The sequence below is a fragment of the Pristis pectinata genome, chromosome 10 (genome assembly GCF_009764475.1).
Source record: "Pristis pectinata isolate sPriPec2 chromosome 10, sPriPec2.1.pri, whole genome shotgun sequence".
Lineage (NCBI taxonomy): Eukaryota > Metazoa > Chordata > Chondrichthyes > Rhinopristiformes > Pristidae > Pristis > Pristis pectinata.
In genome coordinates, this window is record NC_067414.1 from 84860682 (window position 1) to 84879562 (window position 18881).

Genomic DNA, 18881 nt, shown 5'->3' on the forward strand with positions numbered 1-18881 from the left:
ACCCCCTTTCCTGAAGTCTCTGGTTTCCACCCACATCTCAAAGACATGCGGGTTGGTTGGCTAATTGGCCACTGTAAATTGCCCCTGGTATGCAGCTAAGTGTTAGAATCTGGGTGGACAGGACGGAGGAGGAAGGAGTAGATGAGGAGAATAAAATGGGATTGGTGTAGGATTAACTAAAATATTACTTGATGATTAGCACAGACTTGGTGAGCTAAAAGTCTGTTCCCCTGCTGTAGGATTCTACGACCAAACCACCTTTGGATTTTCTTTGTTTCGACAACAGTAACTTTTCCATACCCTTTCTCTGTTTCCCAATGTCCTTTCTAATTTCTCCTGTACATCCCCTACACTCTTTGAGGCTTTCTGCAGTGTTAAGTGTCTGACATGAGCATTTTTTAAAATCTTATCTTACCCTCTAAGCACATTCTAATCCAAACACTCTAGATTTGTCAATCCTATCCTTTTTTTTTGTGGGAACATGTTGGAAATTGGAACTCCTTGAATCCTCCCAATGCTCTGAGACTGATTGATGTTCAAGTCACTGCTTCCAGTCTACTTGTGCCAAGTCTCGCCTCAGTCCAGGGTTTAGCAGATGCCATCACTAACAGGAAAGGGAAGAAAAGTGTCTGCATTAACTGAGCAAGGAAACAAACACCCCTGGGGTAGTAAGAATAGAAAGGGGTCACCTCGCTGAGGGACCCAGGAAACAGCATCACCATTCATATTGGTAAGATATATTCATAGTAATAAGACTATTGAATGGTTCCCTTATACGATGAGACAAACTCTCAACCTCACAATCTACTTTGTTTGACCTTGCACCTTATTGTCTTCCTGCAATGCACTTCCCTGTAGCTATGACACTTTACTCTGTATTCTGTTAGTTTTTACCCTGTACAACCTCAATGCACCCTGTACTACCTCAATGCACTGTGTATTGAATTAATCTATACAAACAGTATGCAAGACAAGTTTTTCACTGTACCTCGGTACAAGTAACAATAATAAACCCATACCAATATTGTCTGCATTGTTAGAAGCAGGGGTAGCAGTTAGGAGGGAAGGGTTTGCTGCATTAACTGATGAGAAGAGGGAATGCACAAACATGAATTGCAAAAGAGAGGGGAGGCTGGCAGATTGATGGGAAAGAGGTAATTCTATCAGGAAAACTGGGAGGGCTGTGTGAGAATACAGAGATACCCATTCATGTTATTTTAATATCAAACAAAGATAGAACAGTTTAGGTAAAAATTATAGTTAAACCATGTACTTTGTAAACATTACAACAATATTCTGCTTAGTCTTATCTTTGCAGCAGATCTACAGCCTGTAACAAAAGCCTTTGTTTGAGATGAGCTAATATGGAATTGGTTTATTATTGTCACTTGTCCTGAGGTACAGTGAAAAACTTGTCTTGCATACGGTTCATATAGATTAATTCATTACACAGTGCATTGAGGTAGTACAGCATAAAACAATACCGAATGAAGTGTTAGTTACAAAGGAATTGCAGTGCAGGCAGACAATAAGATGCAAGGTCATAACAAGGTAGATTGTGAGGTTAAGAGTCCATTTTATTGTACTAGGGGGTCATTCAATAATCTTATAACGGTGGCATAGAAGTTGTCCTAGAGCCTGGTGGTACGTGCTTTCAGGGTTTTGTATCTTCTGCCCGATGGGAGGGGAGGAGAAGCGAGAATGTCCGAGGTGGGTGGGTTCTTTGATTATGCTGGCTGCTTTACCGAGGCAGCGAGAGGTAAAGATTGGTAAGATAACATTATTATTGAATGATATGCATGCAACCAGACACCACAACTGTCACAAAACACCCAAAAAGCCTTAACACGGCAGAAATAAGCTACTGAAAGCTGGTTTTAAAAACAGCATTAAGGACAGCTGTAGTCAGATGCCTGCCGCAAGAATGCATAACTCATGGTGCACCAAAAATTGACCAAAAGGTTAACTGAAATTCCTATCCCAAGGTGCTGTGGGGCCCCAGTGTCAGACCTGAACCTTCCAAACAGGCTGTAAACTGGAAAGGAAATCCTGATGTATTTTTGCCTGGACTCATACTGTTTGACAAAGTCACAAAAGTAACAAGCCATTGCATAAATAACAGCCTGATTCCAGTGCATCTTGCTCTGCCCTTAACAAGCGTATATATTAGCAGAAACATTTATTAACAAGTTTTAGATAGCTAATATTTTTTTTTAAAATAAAAAGTTTCTCCATCAAAGCATCTTTGTTGTGCTAATGGTAGGACATCAAATATTCCTATCAGTCAATCAGGACAGAAGCTGACCCAATTAAGGGGGAAGGCTGTGTTAATTAAATCATCTCATCTGTGATTTTTGGATTTTCAGTAAGAGAGAGATGCAGGTTAAGGGTTAAACTATTCTAAGGGGGAGACTTGCAAGTAGTTGGAGGCAGAATAACCTGGACAGACAACATGACACATTCTGTCTAAAGTCGTCTACATCTAGAGATAAGTATTCTTTATAGTTAAAAGGATAGTTTGTAAGGCAACTGCGAACTAGAACGACCACCTGTAGGGAGAGAGTTGGCAGCTGTAATTTGGCGTTAAAGTGTTTAAGGTACACAGAGAGAAATCCTGTTAAAGTACAATTGTTTGCAACATTTTATATCGTACCTTGGGTAATTTCATGTAACATAATTTGTAATGCTTGGATTTACTATATTGTTTGGGGTTTTAATAAACTATTGAAGAGTTCTGGGTCGTTCTGCTCCGTGAGTAATATCCTATTTTCCCCATGTTGACGAGTTTCTAACTCAAAAAAAACTGTAGGAGAAATCACCTGCACAGCTGTGGTGTAAAATTCACTGGGGACTTTGCTACCTGCGAAGAAAAGCACCTTGAACAGTCGAGGGTCTGAAACACACCGTCCCTGAGAAGACCTTAACACAGGACTGCTTTGAACACTATTTTAAAGAAGAAACGCTTACAATAATGAATTGTTAATTAAATTAAGCAGATGATGTGATACATTATGTGAACAGTGGTGTTCAGAGAAGTTTAGTTCAGCCCCCTGTATTGAATTTTATTTTTTTTTGGATGCACCCTCTTCCCTGGACCCCGCCAACCAGGAGAAAACCAACCTCTGCACAGTTCTGCGCGAAGTTTCCACGAACGCCTGTTTCTCTGCAGACGGGAGAGTCCCTGATCCTACAGAAGTTTCCGGTGTTCCTCCGGCAGAACTTCCGCTGACCGCGGTTTGTCACGTTACTCGCTGATCGGCAAACCGGCTCGGTCCCCGCCGGGCGCGGAGAGCCGGTGGCCCGCGGCAGACCGCCCTCCCCTGCCTCCTGGAACTTCCCCACCTCATCCCATCAGTGAGCTTGGAGGTGTAGTCCCGGGGAGTAGCTGTGTCATGTACCCTTGGCTGCCACAGGGCAGGGAAACTGGCCCTTCGGCCCACTTGGTGTGTTCTAACCCAATTACACTAATCCTATTTTATTCTTCCCCACATTCTTATCAACTTCCTTCCCGGTTTTCTCTACTCACCTACACACCAGGGACAATTTTCAGTGGCCAATTAACCCACCAACCCGCATGTCTTTGGGATGTGGGAGGAAGCTGGAGCACTGGTGTGGTCACTGGGAGAACCTGCGACTTCCCCCAGAGACAGGACTAGAGGTCAGGACCAAAACTGGGCCGCTGGAGCAACAAACAACCTGCTGGAGGAATTCAGCAGGTCCTGTACAGTACGGCAGCAAGCACAGTAGTGTAGCGGTTAGCATAATGCTTTACAGCGCCAGCGACCCGGGTTCAATTCCAGCCACTGTCTGTAAGGAGTTTTTACGTTCTCCCTGTGTTTCCTCCAGGTGCTCCGGTTTCCTCTCATGTTCCAAAAGATGTATGGGTTAGGAAGTTGTGGGCATGCTATATTGGAGCCGGAAGAGTGGCGACACTTGCGGGCTGCCCCCAGAACACTTTACGCAAAAGGTGCTTTTCACTGTGTGTTTCGATGTACATGTGACTAGTAAAGAAATCTTATCTTCTGTCCTGATACAGGGTTTCCACCTGAAATGTCAACAATTCCTTTCCTCCCACCAATGCTGCTCCAACAGATTGTTGATCCAGATTCCCGCATCTGCGGTCTCTGGTGTCTCCAGCTCTGCTAGCTGTGCCACTGTGCTGTCAGCTTCCACTGGCCACTCCCTGCGCCTGAGTGCCAAGTTTTGGGGCGGTGCACCTGTGGCCTAAATGGATATGTCAACCCTGGCGTCCAATGGGATGGTAGCTGTTGCAGGTCCTGGAGTCAGGACACCTGCAGGTACTTGCCCACTTCATTCTGACCTGCTTGGGTTGCATGATGCTCTGCTGGAAACCCTGGCACCAAACCCTTCCCCACCCACTCATCCCCGCCGGCTGACACTGAAATGCTGATCTCATGGTGCACAGTCGTTGTGGAGTTAGTCCCGGAATAGGGGCTACCCGAGAGCACTCAGGACTACACTCTGGCCAGCATGGTGAGTGTGGGTCATTTCTGGGGGCTGGCAGTGCCTGTTCCATTTGTTGACAGACTGCTCAGATCCAACAGCCTCTCTCACCACACCCTGTTGGATGTGAGTATAAGAATTGGGAGCAGGAATAGCCCTGCAGACCTGCTGTGCCATCTATCAAGATCATGACTAAGGCCCTACCTCAGTGCCATTTTCCTGAACTATCCCCATATCCCTTGATTCCTTTCACATCCAGTAATTTATCAGTCTCTGTTTTGAATCAGTTCCACAACTGATCTTCCACTGTTTTCACACTGACCAAGGTGCCCACCTAAGCTAGTCCCATTTGCCCGCTTTTGACCCATATCCCTCTTAAGCCCCTCCTATCCATATACTTATCCAAATGTCTTTTAAATGTTGTTATTGTACCTGCCCCAACTACTTTCTCTGGCAGCTCATTCCATATACGCACCACCCTCTGCGTGAAGAAGTTGCTCCTGGTGTCCCTTTTAAATCTTTTTCATCTCTTCCTAAACCTACGCCCTTTAGTTCTTGGTTCCCTTTCCCTGGGAAAATGACTGTGTGCATTCACCCTATCTATGCCCCTCATGATTCTGTACACCTCTATAAGGTAAAGGATTCTAAAGGTTCACCACCCTGCCCCACGGCTCCAGAGACCCAGGTTTGATCATCACCTCAGGTGTTGCCCACATAGGGATTGCACACACTCCATGTTACTGCATGGGTTTCCTCTGGTGATCTGGATAACCACCCCCCCGCAATCCCAAAGATGTGCTGATAGGTTAATTGGCCAGTGTAAACTACTCCTTCATTAGGTGGGTCACAAAAAAGAAACAAGGAATTGATGAGAGAAAACAGGGAAAAGAGGGAAAGGGGTAATGGGACTGATGGGATTGCTCTGGTGGATAAGCATGGGCTGAATGGCCTCCTGTGTCAGAATAAGGCAAGTTATCCTCTAACTGAAGAAATTTCTCCCCATTTCAGTCCTGAACAGCCTATCCCTTATTCTACCTGTGACCCTGGCTCTAAACTCCTTAACCATGGCAAATATCCAGCCAGCCGAGCCCTCTTGGCTTAAGTGACATCTCCTCTCATTCCTCTGAACAGAGAGAATAACTCTGGAGGTCAAGTCTGCACAATCCACATCATGACAACCCTGCCGCCCTGGGCCCAGTCTCCTGAATCTCCTCTGCATTCCCTCTACAATAAATAGACCCTTTCCTAAAGAGAGTATAACTGTGCACAGTACTTCATTGAGGTTCTTGTGAATGTTGCTTATCTGATGCTATCTATGTGCCTGTGATGCTGCTGCAAGTAAGCTTTCATTGCACCTGTGCAGACATGTGCTTGTGTATAGAGCTAACAAAGGGAGGGGGAGACAGCGGCTTCCATCACATCAACAGGAGGTGTTGAGAGAGACCATAGGATCCAAGTGGTCTGTCGACACATGGAGGAGCTGCTGCTGGTCCTCAGTTAAGGCCTCACTCATCAGGCCGGCCAGGCCGCAGCAATGAGCCGCACATTGCGGCAGTGAGTGGCCGTACAGCTCATTGCAGCCTGCTTATTACTACCCTCACAGGCAGCCCTTTGCACGTTGCCTTGGTAGCTCACTCCACACTGAGCCGTGTGGCAATGAGATCACTCTAACTGTTTCATTGCTGCAGGAGACCCAACAGAGAGCTGAGCCCTCAACCAGGTGCTCAGCAGAACAGCAGGGAGGACAGATGCAAAAATGACCCCTTTTTAGTGCTGATTCCACCAGCAATCTCAATCCTGGGAATGCATTCTGAGTGTTTAGTGAGGTGCCAGTTCCTGAGCAAATAACGGATTGAAATGTAGTTGCTGCTTCTCCTGCAAGCACCAGATCCTGGATTTTAGTGGCGTCTCTTGCACACTACTTGGTTTAAATTCTGTGCACCACTACAGTTCAGTTTAATTTTATTAAACTTTTGATGAACATTTGGGTTGCTTGCCTTTTTCTAATATCAGATTTTACTTTGCATTTGGTTTTCTTGGCTTGCTGTCTGCCGGAAGAGAGGAGTGGTCCTGCAGGTCAATGGGATCTGACCTGATCATTGGGTGGTCTCCACATACAATCCTTTTTCGCCATATCCCAGTCAGTTCCAAATTTCCAGCACTCTCTGCACATAGCCAAGGGGATTGGCTCTGATTGTTAGAAGGTCCCCTGGTTTTAGATTTCTGTTTCTCATGATCCTCCTTGTACCTTAATAACTTCTCCCTTTCTTGGACCATTGCTGTGACTTCAGCAGTGAAAGAGCTACATCAAATGCATTGTGGAGTGTACGCTACCATCACCTACCCTCTACTGAAATATAATTCCATCCTCGTGAACCCCTGTGGGGAAAAAAGCTTCCACAATGGTGCAGAGGTTAGTGCTGCTGCCTCAGAGCTTCAGTGACCTGGGATTAATCCTGACCTCAGGTGCTGTCTTTATGGAGACGCAAGAGACTGCAGATGCTGGAATCTGGAGCAAAAAAAAACAAACGGACTCAGCAGGTCAGGCAGCATCTGTGGAGGGAAATGGACAGTTGACGTTTCGGGTTGAGACCCTTCATGTGGACTGAAAGAGTAGAGGAGATATAGCCAGTATAAAGAGGTGAGGGGAAGGGGTGGAGCAAGAGCTGGCAAGTAGTGGGTGGACCCAGGTGAGGAGGGGAGAGTGGAAGTTGTGACAGAGGCTGGGAGGTGAGAGGTGGAGGCAACAAAGGGCTGAAGATGATGGAATCTGATAGGGAAGGACGGTGGAGCCTGGAGCAGGTGAGGGAGGTGTGAGGGCAGGTGGGAACAGTGGGGGAGGGGACCCAGTGGGAGGTGTGTGTGGGTGATGGGCAGATGCAGAGGGTGGAGGAGGGGAAAGAAATGGGGTGATGGGGATCCACTGCACATTACCCTCAGTAGGTAAAGTAGAAAATGAATCAAAGGGGAGTCGACGGGGCACATGAGAGACAATAAGTTGCAGAGATGCAGGGAAATAAGGTGGTGATTGGGACTGTTGGTCTTGCTCTGCTGGGAGCCAGCGTGGGCCCAAAGGGCCAAATAGCCTCATTTGCATCATAATAAGTAAGTTATGTCCCCCACCAGTGGGAGTTGACCCCCAGAAACTGCCTAAACTGATCCATTTTCCTGTTAAGACGGGTAACAGCTGGCTATCTGATCACAGGTACCACCACAGCAAGCTCTGTCCCAAAGCACTTCACGAGAGGGCCAGCAATCAGCACTTGACACCACACCACAAGGGCTGTTGGGACAAGAGAGCAAGAGTTAGATTTTTCTAGACACCTTGAAGGAGGAGAGAGGTGGAATGGTTTAGGGAGAGAATTACAGCTGAGGACCAGTGCAGTGAAGACAGATCTGCCTTTAGGTAAGGATAATAATCAGAATGGTGAACTTGAAACCAGTTTTCCCCATCCTTTCTCAAGACTCACATTCCCCTTTGTACAACCTGAGTTAAAGTGAGTCAGCAGAAGGTTGAACCTCCCTGGTCCCTCACATGAACAAGAACAGCTACTTCCCTTCAACCATTCGCTTCTTGAACCAACCCGCACAACTCTAATCGCCATGGTTTAGCAACACTGTGATCATTGCGCACTAAAATGGACTTTTTTTTGTTCTTATTGTGTTTTCTTGTAAAAAAAAATTGTGTATAATTTATGTTTTTTTTCTTGTGAATGCTGCTTATCTGATGCTATGTGCCTGTGATGCTGCTGCAAGTAAGTTTTTCATTGCACCTGTGCACACATGTACTTGTGCATATGACAATAAACTCAACTTTGATTTTGAACATTGAGCTCTGTGGTGTTATGAGTAGAGTCACTGTTGCAATTCTTCTGCAATTAAATGAGAATTTGAAACAAAAGTGGCTGCACCTCAAAAACATGGTAAAAATCATTTCCTTCATTCTCTGAAAATGCAAGCCAATTCTTGAATGGAAATGCAGTTAACCTGCTGTGTTACCAGAATTTTCACTCCTTTTCTTGTAAACTTAAACGATTCCCATTTTCCATTCTGTTTAGATCATTTCCATCTGACTGCCACCTGTTGGCTATCAATATGATATTTATATCATAGAACATGGAACAGTACAGCACAGGAACAGGCCCTTCAGCCCACAATGTTGTGCTGAACCAATTAAGCTAGTGACACCTAATCTCTTCTGCCTGCACACGGTCCATATTCCTCCATTCTCTGCATATTCATGTGCCTATCTAAGAGCCTCTTAAATGTATCACTCTGTGTATATTTTTTTTAAAAATTCCCCACACATCTCCTTTGAACTTTCCCCCTCTCCCCTTAAATGCATGCCCTCTAGTATTAGACATTTCAACCCTGAGGAAAATGTACCAGTCTATCATGTCTCTCATAATTTTATAAACTTCTATCTGGTCTTTCCTCAGCCTCCACCTCAGATCATTGTCTAGAATCTTGTATAAGATGTAAAATTGTGATTTGCTTTAAGGTACTGAGGAGGTGAATGCCTCCTGCTCCCCTGCTTTTAATCATCATCATGTTTTTTTTCCATAATAAAACATTGACAAAAGATTAAAATAAGAACAGAAGATGCTGGAAACACTAAGCAGGTTAGGCAACTTCAATGGAAAAAGAAACAGGGTTAATGTTTCAGGTCAGGGAGTCTTGTCAGAACTGAGAAACAGAGAAAGTTGGCTTAAGTAGGACAGAAAATGGGGGGGGGGGGGGGTCTCCTTCCTAAAACTAACTTGTTTTCTTTTCCTGATGTTTTACTGTCAATGACAGTGGTTGTCTTAACCGTGAATGCTTGATAACTACAATGAATATAAAGAGAAAAAATTTCAGAAGTTTCATCTTTATAATTTTTTGGGGGTATTTTCCCATTCCACCCAAGGACATGTTATTTTATCAAGGCATTTTCTCCCCTGCTGATGAAAACAAAAACTGAACAAAACAGAAATCCAGGAAAACAACTTCTAATTAGTCTAAGCCATGAAAAAATTCAGTAAGTAATGATAAGCAACATCGAGTTTGGAATAAAATTTATACAAGAAAGTTGTACAATGTAAAGGATTCCATGTTTTGAGATAACCCTCAATTTCTGAACATTAGTAATGTGGGTAAAGGGAAGCATATGCAGGATGTGAAAGGAAGTTAAGGAAAGCACTGGCATTAAGTTGTGTTGCTAAAATGGAGAAAGGGGAGAATGCTTCTAATGAGAAAAGAACGTCTGGGAATTCTGATCAAAATAGAGATAGATTACCTCTCTCTTAATCAAAGGTACAGTAAGCTTTCTTTGGCAGCCTGCCCAAAACACTTGCTAGAGGAATATTCATTTCTTTGAGGGATTCACAACTCATGGAGGGTTATAGAACATTGAACAGGAACAGGCCCTTCAGCCCATGGTATCTTTGCTGACTATGATGCCAATCCAAACTAATCCCATCTGCCTGCATATGGTCCATACCCTTCTGTTCCTTGCTGTTCATGTGTCTGTCTAAATGCCTTTTAAACATCACTATCATGTCTGCTTCTACCACCTCCCCTGGCAATGTGTCCCAGGCATATGTGTAAAGTAAAACAAACAAACCTTGCTTTGTAAATCTCCTTTAAACTTTCTCTCTCTCGCCTTAAAGTTTTGCCCTCTGGTAGTTGACATTTCTGGGGAAATAGACTCTGACCATCTACCTTATCTGTCCCTCTCATAATTTTATATCCTTCTATCAGGTCGCCCCCTCAGCCTCCAGTGCTCCAGAGGAAACAATCCAAGTTCGTCCAACCTTGTAGCTAATACTCTCCAATCCAGGGCACATCCTGGTGAACCTCTTCTGCACCCTTTCCAAAGCCTTCACATTCTTGCTACAGTGTGGTGACCAGAACACAATACTCCAAATGTGGCCTAGTTTTATACAGACGTGACTTCCTGACTTTTATATTCAGTGCCTTGACCAATAAAAGCAAGCATGCTATATGCCTTCTTTACCACCTTATCCACTTGTTTTGTCACTTTCAGGGAGCTATGGACTTGCATCCCAAGATCCCTCTGTACATCAATGCTCCTAAGAGTCCTGCCATTTACTGTACACTTTCCCCTGAGGTCGTCTTATCCTTATCCATAACGGAAAATTTAGGGTTATGATCACTGTCCCCAAAAAGCTCTCCCAATGAAACTCCGATCACTTGGCCAGGTTCATTCCCAGTACAAGGTCTAGTATGGCCATTAGCTGGACTATCTACACATTGTTTCAAAAAACCCTCCTCGGTGCACCTAATAAATTCTGCCCCATCTAAGTCCTTGGCACTAACAGAGTCCCAGTCAATATTGGGAAGACAAAATCTCCCTCTACAACAACCCTGTTGTTTTTACTTCTCTCAGTGATCTGCCTGCATAGCTATTCCTCTATCTCCTGCTGGATATTGGAGGCTTATAGCATAATTGATTGCACCTTTCTTATTCCTGAGCTCTACCCATATGGCTCCACTGAATGAGCTCTCCAAGTTGTCCCCTCTAACTGCAGCTGTGACATTCTCCCTGATCAGTAATGAAACTCCTCACCTCTTGCATCCCTCTCTCTCATGTCTGAAGCATCTAAACCCTGGAACATTGAGCTGCTAGTCTTACCCTGCTCCAACCAAGTTTCTGTAATTGCTACAACATCATAGTTCCATGTACTAATTCAGGCTCTAAGTTCATCTGCCTTAATGTTCCATGCATTAAGAGTAAATACATTTCAGACCACCAGTCCCACTGTGTTCATTAACCTGGCCCTGACTGTTCTTCCTATTAGACTTGACCTAATCTCTACCTTCCCCTCAACCTCTTCATCTGCTGAGCTACTGCTCTGGTTCCCACCCCTTTGCCACACTAGTTTAAACCCTCCTGAGTAGCACTGGAAAACCTCCCTGCAAGGATATTGGTGCTCCTCCTCGACTGCAACCTGCCCTAGAAGAGAGTCCAATGATCCAGGTATCTGAAGTCTTCCCTCCTGCATCATTCCTTTAGCCACACATTCAACTGTACTACCTTCCTAGTTCTTGTCTCACGTGGCACAGGGAGTAATCCCAAGACTACAGCCTTAGAGGTACAGCTTTGTAACCTGCATCCCTATTTTCATTTTGTAGGACCTCTTCTCTCTTCCTGCCTATGTTGTTAGTACAAATATGAACTGTGAACTCTGGCTGCTCACCTTCCCCTTTCAGAATGTCAAATGTCCACTCAGAGACATCCTTTATACTGGCACCAGGGAGACAACACACCATCCGGCTCACTGCCATAGAACCACCTATCTGTGCCGATGGTTATCTGGTCCCCTGTCACTACAGCTTGCTGAGACTTTGACCATCCCTAATGTACAACAGAGATAGTCGTGGTGCCACTGATCTGGTTGCTGTTGCTTTCTCCTGAGATGCCATCCCCTCCAAAAGTATCCAAGGCGGTTTACTTGTTAGAGAGGGGAATAGCCACAGGGGACTCCTACACTCCATGCCTCCCCCTCCTGGTGTTCACCCATCTACCTGGCTGAACTTGCAATGTGACCATCTCCCTGAAGCTCCTACACTCTCTGCCTCCTGTCTGCTCCTCAGTGAGTCCAGCTGCCACTCCAACCTATTCATGTGATCTGACAGGATCTGCAGCTGGACACATTTCCTACAGATACAGTTGTCATGGATACTTGACTACTCCCTGATCTCCTACATCTCACAGGAGGAACATGCCACTCTGCTGACTGCCACTACTGCCTCCTTAATAACTTGTGGATTAAAAGAAAAGGAAAGATGTTGCCTTGATGCTGCTCACCCTCCTCACCAATGCCCGGCTTTCACCAAAGCCTGCACCTTGACCTCTAAACTTTTCCTATCCATGTACCTGGTCAAATGTCTTTCAAACATTGAAATTATACCCGCCTCTACCACTTTCTCTGGCAACTCGTTCCATATACCTACCACCTTCTGTGTGGAAAAACTTGCTCTTCAGGACCCTTTAAATCTTTCCCCTCTCACCTTAAACCTATGGTCTCACCTTATCTATGCCCCTTATGGTTTTATACACCTCTATAAAGTCAATCCTCAGCTTCCTACACTCCAGGGAAAAACGTCCCAGCCTATCCAGTTTTTCCTTATAGCTCAAGCCCTCCTGTCCCAGTAACTCCTTGTGAGTCTTTTCTACATCCTTTGCAGCTTAATGACATCCTTCCTATAACAGAAGACCAGAACTGCTCACAGTATTCCAAGGGCGGTCCCACCAACATATTGTACAGCTGTAACATGATGTCCCAACTCTTGTACTCAGTGCCCTGACCAATGAATGCAATCATGCTAAACACCACCTTCACCACCCTGTCTACCTGTGTCTCCACTTTTAGTAAACTATGTACCTGTACCCCTAGGTCCCTCCATTCTACAACACTCTCCAGGGCTCTACCATTTATTGTGCAAGTCCTGCCCTGGTTTAACTGACCAATGTGCAACACTTCACACTTTCTTGAGTTAAATTCCATTTGCCATTCTCTGACCCACTTCCCAAATTGGTCTAGATCCACTTGAAAACTTAGATAACCCTCGTCCGCAAACTTACTAACGACGTTAAGAACATTCTCATCCAAATCGTTGATATAGATGACAAACAACAGTGGACCCAGCACCGAGCCCTGCAGCACACCACTGCTCAGCCCTTCTGGTTGAACACAACTGTGAATGCTTCGTCTTTAGCACTTACATGGGGGACCCTGCCGTCACTGAGGATGGGCTGCACTTTTGGACGTCTTGAAGTTATGAATGCACAGTAGAAACGCCAGCCTTTCTCTAAATCCATTTTCTCCATTTGTTATAGTCGTCTCCTCTGCTTGCCTCCCCCTTCCCTGGTTTCCTGCTCTGGCTCCAGTCCTTGTTCACTCTTCAGTTTCCCTGCCATCCCATCACCATTCTAACATCCCTGTCTAGACATTGCCACCCCTGTCTAGACAGATGGCACCGGAGCGTGGTGACTCATTGCAAGCTGCTCTCTACAGATCTACTCATTACCCTTACTATAATCGTTCTACACTTTTAAATTTAAATTCTATGTCACTTACTATTACTAATAATTTTCTTTTACACTTTATTCTGTACTGTTGTTGTTTTTACCTGTACTACATCAATGCACTCTGTACTAACTCGATGTAAATGCACTGCGTAATGAATTGATCTGTACGATTGGTATGCAAGACAAGTTTTTCACTGTACCTCAGTACAAGTGACAATAATAAACCAATACCAATACATTGCCGCCCCTGTCTGTAATGTATCTGAGGTGTAGTTTGAGTTACAGCAGCTTCCTGGCAATTGCAAACTAAAATATATTTATGGGATACAGAAGCATTCAAACAGGAGTGAGCACTTTATCCTAGTGCAACAACAAGGCAAACCAACTTGTACTTACATCATTAACACCTACGATGATGCCATTATGTTCTATACCATGTGACTTATTTACATAAATAAACCAATCTGTGTGATTTCCACCCGCCTATTCAGTTTCACTGTGATTTCCTGCACCTCTTGTCCTTCCTTTGCCCCCATTTATGGTAAAGCCTTCAGCCAGCCCTCCTGAACCCTTTCTGCAAAACCTGTCTCTCCATGTCTTTGAAGGTAGTCTAAAAACCCATCTTTACATCTCCCTGAACTCTCCTCCCTTCTCTCAAGAGTCGGCTTTTTTTTCACTTTCCTCTTCCTGCAGCTTGGAATGTTTTCTACATTAAAGGCACAATGTCAGCGCAAATTGCATCGTGGAACTCCAAGACAGCGCCTCTTTAAAACCAGCCAGTAGGGAAATCAATATATTCATACCATCTCATGAATATTCCAAGCCTGTGAAAGTCAGAAGGATCCATATCATGTTACATTTGTCCCTTACACAGTCATGCCCAGTTGATCTCAGAAGAAAGAAATAATGCACAAATAGAACATAGAACATAGAAAAACTACAGCACAATTCAGGCCCTTCGGCCCACAAAGCTGTGCCGAACATGTCCCTACCCTAGAAATTACTAGGCTTACCCATAGCCCTCTATTTTACTCAGCTCCATGTACCTATCTAACAGTCTCTTGAAAGACCTTATCGTATCCGTCTCCACCACCGTTTCCGGCAGCCCATTCCACGCACTCACCACTCTCTGAGTAAAAAACTTACCCCTGACATCTCCTCTATACCTACTCCCCAGCGACTCCAGGGTCTATTTAGTCATGGGAAGATCGTAGCGCATTCTCTCTCCTTGACTCAGAGCTGCTGGAAGGCAATCTGAATGGCACTGGTTCAAGCATTCAAACTCTTAACCTGAAATTGGAATGAACTTGGCTCAATACCTGGCAGGGAACCGTCAGTGATCAGGAAGGCCAAGGTTCCAGGTGATCAGAAAGGTGGTTCTCCCAGGACGGGTTCGTGGTAGATCATGGCAGATCTCTGCAGACACCGACATTGAAGGGAAGATATCGAGGACTCTTCGCGATCAAGCAGCTGCCTGATGAGAGCTTAACCAGCTGACACAGAGGAGGATCCTAATGCTGATTTTTTTTTAACAAAATAAACTTTATTCATAATAAAAGAAACTATATACAATAATAAAACTGTTCAAACCTTTACATTCATGTACAGTTCAATTCTTAGTGTTACCTTTTTATATATAAAAAACACAGCACCGATGCCACACGCGTGGCTCCCTGGGGTGATACCCCAATCCCATATTTACAACATTTGAGCGGCTTCCTCGCCTGACCCCGCCCCTCCTTCTCCTGTAGCAGAAGAGCCCTAAACTGTCGTCCTTCCCCACCGAGCCCTCGTGCTGGCTGCACCCAGCTTCAGTGCGTCCCTCAGCACGTACTCCTGCAGCCTGGAATGTACCAGTCGGCAGCATTCCCCTACGGACATCTCGCAGTGCTGGGAGACCAACAATTTCCAGGCAGACCAAAGGGCGCCTTTCACTGAGTTGATGACCTTCCAGCAGCAGTTGATGTCCGTCTCTGTGTGTGTCCCTGGGAACAGCCCGTAGATCAGACAATCCTCTGTTACGCTGCTGCTGGGGATGAAACGTGACAAGGACCCCTGCATCTTTCACCACACCCTCCTCGCAAACCCACAGCCTGCAAAGAGGTGGGCGACCATCTCATCCCCAGTGCAGTCCTCCCGGGGGCAGCGTGCACTGGGGGTGATGCCCCAACCGTGCAGGACGGATCTGACTGGGAGGGCCCCTCTCACCGCCAGCCAAGCGAGGTCTCGGTGCTTGTTGGTGAGTCCTGGAGATGAGGCATTCTGCCAGATGATCTGGACAGTCTGCTCAGGGAACCACCCCACGGTGTCTATCGAGTCCTTCTCCTGCAGTGTCTGCAGGATGTTCCATGCTGACCACTTCCTGATGGACTTATGGTCCAAGGGATTGGTCCAGAAGAACTTTTCCACGAAGGACAGGTAGTGCGGCAACGTCCAGCTGACTGGGACGCTGTGTGGCCACGGGGCCAGGCCCATCCTTCGCAACAGCAGGGACAGGCAGAACCTCGGTACGTAGTGACACTTGGTGCCCACGTACTTGGGTTCCACGCGGAGCCTGATACAGCCACAGATGAAGGTGGTCATCAGGATGAGGGCGACATTGGGGACACCTTTACCCCCATTGTCCCGGGACTTGTGCATGGTGACCCATCAGACCCGCTCCATCTTGGATCCCCAGACGAACCGGAAAACGGCGCGGGTGATTCCCAAGCCAGAGGAGCGAGGAACAGGCCACACCTGTGCCAAGTGCAGCAGCCCTGAGAGCACCTCACACCTGATGACCAGGTTCTTCCCGGTTATCGATAGGGAGCGCCGTTCCCACAGTCCCAGTTTCTGCTTCACCTTCCCAATCCGCTCCCACCAATTTTTGTTGCACGCCCCGGCCCCTCCGAACCAGATCCCCAGCACCTTCAGATAGTCAGGCCTGACGGTGAAGGGGACGTTGGATCGGTCGGGCCACTTGTCGAAGAGCATGGCCTCACTCTTCGCGCGGTTGACTCTGGCCCTTGATGCCAACTCAAACTGGTCGCAGACGCTGATCAATCTGCCAACTGATTGAGAATCCAGTCTAACTCCTCTGCTCAGCAACCACATCAGGGTGGCGGCAGCGACGAGCACCTCTGGAGGAGGGATCCGCAGTACCGTCAGAGTGACGGTGAAGGACCTCAGCAATGGTAACCCTTTCACAAGGGACCTCTTCATCAGGAAGGTCCTGCTGGATACATGCAAGTTTGAGGTGAAGGACATCTACTGCCTCCAGGACTTCACGGGTAACGGATACTTTGACGTTACCTTCAAGCACCCGGCAGGATGGCAGAAGCTGCTGCAGGACTTTCGGGAGAAGGAGAATGAAGCTCTGCTGTCACTGCTGAAGGTGCAGCCTCTCTTCACCCTCCCCACCCAGAAGGAACACATGGTAATGGTGCACATGTTTAACCCACGTGCCCGTGGTGGATGTCCTCACCTTCCTGGCTCGATACGTCGAGGGAACGGGAAGCTGCGTCGACATCAAGGACCTGTTTGGGATCTGGACCAGCAAGTGCCAGATGAAGGTCAAGTTGAGAGTTGACGCAAATGGATCCATCATCCACCTCCCCCCCCCCCCCCCCCCCAGTGTTCGCCATCAGAGGGAACCGAGGATACATGGTGTACACGGGACAACCCAGGGTGTGTCACAACTGCAGCAAACCCGGACACGTGGCGGCCCAGTGCAGCGCAGTCATCTGCAAGAACTGCAAGCAGGAAGGTCACCAAACAAAGGACTGTCAAGAAAGCAAATGTTGCAACCTGTGCAGGGAAGCAGGGCCACCTCTACAAGGCCTGCCCAAAACGGGCCTGTACCTACGCACAGGCAATAAGAGGGGGTGTCAGCACCAACAACACCCCGAGGAACACCGACGTACCTCCCACCAGCACAGTGGCCCCAGATGAGACCGAGACCAGGGGGGTGAGGACAGCCCGACCGCCCCGAGCTCCCAACCCCCAGCCATGAGCTCCCAGCCCCCTCCCCAAGAGGAGGAGTCAATGGAAGAGGGAGTGGGGGAGGGACAGGAAAGGGAATGGCAGGTGGTGAAGAGGAAGAGCAGACACCACCCAAGAGACAACGGGCCACAGAGAACAAGGGGACTGGAAAGAAAAGAATAATGCAACAGGTGGACACCAGAGACCTCTCCTCGTCAGAGGATGAAGGCAACAGCAGAAGCCGACGACGGAGGCAGAGGAAGCGGCAAAATGGAGGAGAGAACATGGAAGAGAACCAACAGACAGGAACAAGTGAGGGAACAGCCCTGCCCGCCGACCCCCATCTCCGGGAGACCAGGAGCAGCGCAGAGGCCATCGCCCCCCAGCCCCGGGAGACCTGAAGCATCACCACATCTGATGCAACCCAGCACCGGGAGAGGAAAGAAGCTGGACCACCAGTGAAAGGAACAGGGGCACAGACGGATGCCCCTCCCCACCCCAGCGACACCACCGGCCTTGCCACAAGGGTCACACCCAGGGCCTCACACCCAGGGGGAGACCACTCCCAATATCTGAGCCCGGAATCGGTGAGGCAGTTCACCAAAGCTGTGGGCATGAGGGCCCAGAACAAATGAAAATGGACTATGTGAGTGGTACTGAACTCCAAAAGAGCCATGGAGGTAAAACTGGCATCTCTAAACGTGCACAGTGTGAAGCGCACTGCGCGATGTGTTAACGCCTTGCAGTTCCTCGCCAAGGTAAAGGCAGATGTGATTTTCTTGCAAGAGTGCGGGCTACGCACCTCCACAACTATCGGAGGTGGTCGCGATGGTGGTCTCACGGACTGTCGGTGTGGTCAGGGGGCAATGATTGTCGTGCTTCCGGCCTGGGGATTCTGATGCAGGGGGGCAACTTCTCAATCACCGAGGTCAGAGAGGTGGTGGGGGGATGGGGGGGCGGTTCCTCATGGCAGATGTGATGTACTGGAACACTCCGCTCCAGTTAATTAATGTGTATGCCTTGCCCATGCGGAGTGAGCAGCTGGCCATCCTCCAGCAGTTCCCACCACAGCTGGCGACGCCCCGGCCAGTTGTTCTGGCCGGTGACTTCAACTGCATCATCGGTGCGGCTGGACAATCTGACAATGCTGACAGCAGACTGGACAGCACCTCCAGACTCCTGATGGAAACGGTAAAGGATGCCAAGTTGCGTGACGCCTTCAGCATCCCTGCAGGCAGAGCACAGCCGCAAAACACCTGGTCGAGATTGGATGGCTCAGCCTGGTTCCGGATCGACTTCCTCTTTGTGTCGGAGCCAATCACGGTCAGATCCACCGACATCATGCCGGTGTTCTTCTCTGACCACCGTCTCCTTCAGGCCTCCTGTCTCCTACAGGAGGACCAGAAGGCAGGTAGGGGGACGT

The 18881-nt window shown here is 47.3% G+C and overlaps 1 protein-coding gene across 1 annotated transcript in view; it reads right to left on the reverse strand.

The window, feature by feature from the left end:
- ddo (D-aspartate oxidase) overlaps positions 1-3308 on the reverse strand; it is a 44655-nt gene extending 41347 nt beyond the window's left edge. The window contains exon 1 of the mRNA XM_052024896.1: positions 3121-3308. The gene's annotated coding sequence lies outside the window, so the exon portion shown is untranslated. The remainder of the gene's footprint in view (positions 1-3120) is intronic.
- Between the last annotated feature and the right edge of the window lie 15573 nt (positions 3309-18881).